Below are 6,000 nucleotides of genomic sequence, written 5' to 3'. Positions count from 1 at the left end.
GAAGCCCCCCTCCCCTACCCTCTCTCTCTCTCTCTCACACACACACACACTTTTTTTCTTATGAGAACAGGTTTGTTATGAATTCTCACTATTTCCTTCATGAGTTCTGCCCACTCTGCTGGCACTGATTTGTCTTCAAGTAGCTATTTCAAGTCCAGTTTTGCCAAATCACATTTCAGCTTAGTAAAAATTGGCCTTGCCCCAATTTAAAACTTTTACTCTTGATCTATATTTATCTTTTATCACAACTACTCCAAATATAATTGAATTATAATCACTCCCACAAAAATGTTCCCACTGGTACCCTTTCCATCTGTCCAGATTCAATCACCAAAGTGAGTCCAAAATGGCTCCTTTTCTTGTTGGACTTACTGCTAACCAGTTAAATAATGTTTTGTTAAATCCATTTTAAGATTTGAATCTTTCATTCTTCTTTCATCTCAGTGAACATTGGGGTAATTGAAGCTCACTTCTTCTGCCTGATTCACAGTACGAAACAGGAAACAAGCATTTCAAGTGAATCTTTTCAAATGTTCAGCATAGCAAGATTAGAAAACAGCCAGAGTATGCATTACCCTCTATTTATCCAGCTGAAGAATTGCAGCCCTGACCTTGGTCAATTTTGTTTGTAAAGTTGTAGCCTGTGAACTGCCGGACCCAATTATGTTTCTTCCCAAATAAATATTAAGTTGATATTTTTCAGTCCTTATCTTTGAATTGACCTGAAAAAGACTAAATAGAAAAAAAAGTCAGTCTTTCTATTAACATTTACATAACTCTAAATTACCTTTTCAAGCACTTCATGTATCATTTGTTACCTTTAAAGGCCACATAGTATGTGCATAACAAGATTCCTCCATCTCAGTTTTTTCAAATAGAATTTCTCAAGATGTTGGAGTTGATAAAATGTGGCACTGGAAAGGCTCAGCAGGTCAGGCAGCATCCAAGGAGCAAGAAAGTCGACGTTATGGGAAGGACCCACCTTCCAGATTGTGGAGGAGGAATGGGGTTGAGAGATAAATGGGGGGGAAAGGGGGTGGTCTATGGGAAAGGTAGGCGATATGTGGGCAAAGGTAGGAGGTGATAGTGATAGGTTGGTGGGAAGAGTGGAGTGGATAGATGGGAAGGAAGATGAAGGTAGATCAGATCAAGAGGGCAGATATGAGTTGGAGGGTTGGATCTGGGCGGGGTTAGGGGCGGGGAGATTTGGAATCTGGTGAATTCAATGTTCATGCCATGTGGTTGTAGGCCCCTGAGGTGAAAGATGAGGTATTCCTTCTCCAGTATGCAGGTGGTCTTGTGTAGACGGCAGTGGAGACCAGAATGGATATGTCCTTAGGAGAGTCGGAGGGGGAGTTGAAGAGGATGGTCACAGGAAGGTAGAGTTGGTCGGTGCGTATGGACCCGAGATGTTCCCTGCAATGTTCTGCAAGTTTGCACTTGGTCTCTTTGATATAGAGGATGTATACCATATCTATAACATCTGATACAATAGATGAAGTTAGAGGATGTACAAGTAAATCTCTACTAGATTTGAAATTATTTTTGGGGGCCTCAATCGGAGGTGACAGGGGATGATGTGGACACTGGTTTTGCACCTCTTATGGCAGCCGGGGAAAGGTGCCAAAAGTGGAGAGGAGGTTAGTGGGAAGTGTGAACCTAACAAGGGAGTCACGGAGGGAACGCTCTTACTGAATGCAAATAGGGTGAGGAGGGAAATATATTTTTGCTGGGAGAGTCTGATCGTAGGTGACGAAAGTAGCAGAAGATGATGTGCTGGATTTGGGGATTGGTGGGGTGGAATGTGAGGACCAGGGAAATTCTATCTTTATTGGGGTTGGGGTGGTGGGGTTCAAGAGCAGAAGTGTGGGAAGTGGAGGAGATGTAATTGAGGGCACTATTGATCACTAGGGAGGGATAATTACTGTCCTTGACATAAGTGGACATCTGAGATGTCCCGAAGTAGAATTTCTCGACTCAGAGCATGGATGGTGTCTCGACTGTATGAAGGGAGTTCCTGCACCAAGAGGGACAAGATGGAGTCGAGATAAGTGGAGATATGTTCAGTGGGGCAGGAGCAGGTGGAAACAATCGATCAACCGAAGCAGTCGGGTTTGTGGATATTTTGACAAGGGATAAAATCGGGCAGTGTGGAGTTGGGGGTCTTTGAGATTGGAGGCTGAGGGTAGAAGATCATCCAAGGTGATGAGATGGTGAATGGCCTTGCAGATGGTAGTTTGGTGATAGGAGGTGGCTTCGTTGCCATGAAGGTGATAGGATGAGGTGTCAGCAAGTTGGCATCTGACTTCAATGGTGTAGAGGTCAGTGTGCCATACAAACATCGTGCCTCCCTTGATTTGATGGTGAGGTTGGGATTGGAGCAGAGGGAGTGGAGAGCTGTACATCGCAAGGGCAAGAGGCTGAAGTGCGTGAGAGAGATGTAGATGTTGAGGTGGTTAATGTCATGACGGCAGTGAAGATGAAGAGGTTGAGTGAGGGTAAGATGTCAGCATGGGATGTCCAGGATGATGGAGTATGTTGGAGGTGGAAGAAGGGGTCCTCGGAGGGGGTGGTAGGAGTCATGATCAAAAAAGTAAGGCCAGAGGCAGAGGAAATGGAAAAAAGAGTTCAACATCGTGCCACATATGGAATTCACTGACATGGGGCAGAGTGGAATGAAGGTAACACCTCAGTGGGGGGGAGGTCTGGAGGGGTTTGATGTGGGACTGGAGTTGGCAGTGGGGGTGGAGACCGTCTCTAGGGTGGGAGTTGGAGGGGTCATGTAACCAATGGTGATGTCGACAGTCGTGTAACCGGTAGTGTCCCGAGAGATGGTGTGTTTGATGGCGCTCGTGAAGGTGGAATGATATTATGGGCAATGTTCGCAGATGAGACAGGGTCAGAGGCAAGGGTGGCTATGGGTACCTGCATTGGTCTCAGCTATGCCTGCCTCTTTGTGTGACACATGGATCAAACCTTCTTCCACAGCTACAATGGTACCATCCACTGCCTTTTCCTTTGCTACAGCGATGACTGCATCTCCCTCCCCTTCCTGGACTTTCCATCTCCATCTCCAGTGCTTGACTTACACATTGACATCTACTATAAACCCACTGACTCTCACAACTACCTTGACTACACCTTCTCCCACCACCCCTCCTGCAAAAACAGGATATCCTTCTCCCAATTCCTCTGTCTCTGCTACATCTGCTCTCAAAATAAGAAAATCCACTCCAGGACATCCGAGATGTCCACCTACTTCAAGGACAATGGTGATCAATGGTGGCCTCAATCATGTCTCCTCTATTTCCCACAATTCTGCCCTGGAACCCCACTCCCCCCAACTCCAAAACAGAGGAGAACCACCTATACGATGTATTCAAGAAGAACGGATACTCAAAAAATATAATGCGCAGATTCCTCAAGAACAAACCACGACAAGCAGACCAAACACAGCCAGAAAACCAACCACCTTACCATACATCAAAGAAGTTTCAGAAAAGACAGCCAGTCTACTAAGACCCCTCAGAATCCTAGTAGTACACAAACCCACCAACACGCTCAAACAAAAACTAACTTAAAAGACCCAGTTCATCCCATGGACAAAACCAATGTCATCTACAAAATTACATGCAAGGACTGCCACAAACACTACACAGGACAAACAGGCAGAAAGTTAGCCACCAGGATACACAAACACCAGCTAGCCACAAAAAGACACGCCCCTCTCTCCCTCGTAGCCCTACACACGAATGAAAAAAAGCACCAATTCCGACTGGGACAACACATCTATCCTGGGACAGGCTAAGCAAAGGTATGCCAGAGAATTCCTAGAGGCCTGGCACTCCAACCACAAAGCCATAAACAAACACATAGATCTAGATGCCATCTATCAACCCCTCAGAAAACGAACAGGAAATGACATCACCACAAACCCCAGGAACCCCATCCAGGAGAAAGATATAAATAGAAAGCAGGAGACAACAGCTTCTCTTCACTTGGAGGTCGCCACTGATGATGTTCTGGATTAGTGGTGCTGGAAAAGCACAGCAGGTCAGGCAGCATCCAAGGAGCAGTAAAATCGATGTTTAGGGCAAAAGCCCTTCATCAGGAATAAAGGCTGAGAGCCTGAAGCGTGGAGAGATAAGTGTGAGAGCTTTGGTGGCACAGTGGTAGTGTCTTGGTTCTAAAACACACTCAGTTTGTGTTCAAATCCCACATATGGAACAAAATGCAATTTGAGAGAGCACTGATGATATTACCTAGCCAGGTAATGAAATGTCTTTATAGCAAACCTACACCCTAAATCTCAACCTGAGCTACAAACCTTCCAACAAAGATAGAATCCCCTGTTCCTCACATTCAACACACTAATCTCCAAATCCAGTGCATCATCTTCCTCCACTTTTGCCATCAACAGTCAGACCCTGTCACCAAAAATATATTTTCCTCTCCACCCCTATCTGCATTCTGGAGACAATGTTCCCTCCATGACTCCCTCATTAGGTCCACACTCCTCACTAACCCCCTCTCTACTCTTGGCACCTTCACCCTGCTGCCGTAAGAGGTGCAAAACCTGCATCCACACCTCCCCCTTTACCTCCATCCTAGGCCTCCAAGGATTATTTCAAATCCAGCAGAGACTTACTTGTACATCCTCTAACCTCATCTATTGTATCCAGTGCTATAGATATGGTATCCTCTACATTGGAGAGACCAAGCGCAAATTTGCAGAACATTTCAGGAAACATCTCTGATCCATATGCACCAACCAACTCCAACCTCCTGTGGTCATCCTTTTCAACTCCCCCTCCCATTCCCCTAAGGACATATCCATTCTGGGTCTCCACCACCATCTATACAAGGCCACCCATATACTGGAGGAGGAACACCTCATCTTCCCCCTCAGGGGCCTCCAACCACAAGGTATGAACATAAAGTTCACCAGTTTCCAAATCTCCCCCCCACCTCCCCAATCCTAGAGCCAACCCTCCAGTTCAGATCTGCCCTCTTGACCTGACCTACCTGTCCATCTTCCTTCACACTTATACACTCCTCCCTTCCCACCGACCTATCACTATCACCTCCCACCGTCGCTCACCCATTGCCTACCTTTTCCCTAGTTCCACACCCCTTCTCCCCCCCACTTTCCACAAGAAGGGTCCTGCCCGAAACATCAAAATTCTTGATCCTCAGATACTGCTTGATCTGCTGTGCCTTTTCCAGCACCATGCTTTATCAACTCTGATTTCTCCAGCACCTGCTGTCCCCATTGTCTCTCTAAAGATGTTTCAGTGCTCCACCTGGCAATACACGGAGTGACATCGAACAATTCTTCCGCCGCCTTCGCCTCCGTGCCTTCTTCTTCAATCAAGACTCTCGCCCACCCTCTGACGACCCCTTCTCCCACCTCCAACACACCCCGTCCACCTGGCAATACACGGAGTGACATCGAACAATTCTTCCGCCGCCTTCGCCTCCGTGCCTTCTTCTTCAATCAAGACTCTCGCCCACCCTCTGACGACCCCCTCTCCCACCTCCAACACACCCCGTCCACCTGGCAATACACGGAGTGACATCGAACAATTCTTCCGCCGCCTTCGCCTCCGTGCCTTCTTCTTCAATCAAGACTCTCGCCCACCCTCTGACGACCCCTTCTCCCACCTCCAACACACCCCGTCCACCTGGACACCCCGTGCTGGCCTCCTACCTGCCCTCGACCTCTTCATAGCAAACTGCCGCCGCGATATTAACCGCTACCTGAACTCCCACACCCCTCCCACCCACTCCAACCTCTCACCCTCGGAACGCGCAGCCCTCCACTCCCTCCGTTCCAACCCCAACCTCACCATCAAACCAGCAGACAAGGGAGGCGCAGTAGTAGTTTGGCGCACTGACCTTTACACCGCTGAGGCCAAACACCAGCTCGCAGATACCTCCTCCTACCGTCCCCTTGACCATGACCCCACCCCCCACCACCAAACCATCATCTCCCAGACC

At 47.7% G+C, this 6,000-nt stretch overlaps 1 protein-coding gene across 1 annotated transcript in view; it reads right to left on the bottom strand.

The window, feature by feature from the left end:
- Positions 1-575: 575 nt before the first annotated feature.
- ccnjl (cyclin J-like) overlaps positions 576-6,000 on the bottom strand; it is a 270,390-nt gene continuing 264,965 nt past the window's right edge. The window contains exon 9 of the transcript XR_015759810.1: positions 576-732. The gene's annotated coding sequence lies outside the window, so the exon portion shown is untranslated. The remainder of the gene's footprint in view (positions 733-6,000) is intronic.

The sequence above is a fragment of the Chiloscyllium plagiosum genome, unplaced genomic scaffold (assembly GCF_037043375.1).
Source record: "Chiloscyllium plagiosum isolate Xiang-an unplaced genomic scaffold, Cpla_swu_hap1 HiC_scaffold_16, whole genome shotgun sequence".
Taxonomy (NCBI): Eukaryota; Metazoa; Chordata; class Chondrichthyes; order Orectolobiformes; family Hemiscylliidae; genus Chiloscyllium; species Chiloscyllium plagiosum.
The sequence above is the reverse complement of the archived record's forward strand: the minus strand, read 5'-3'. Positions and strand labels throughout refer to the sequence as shown.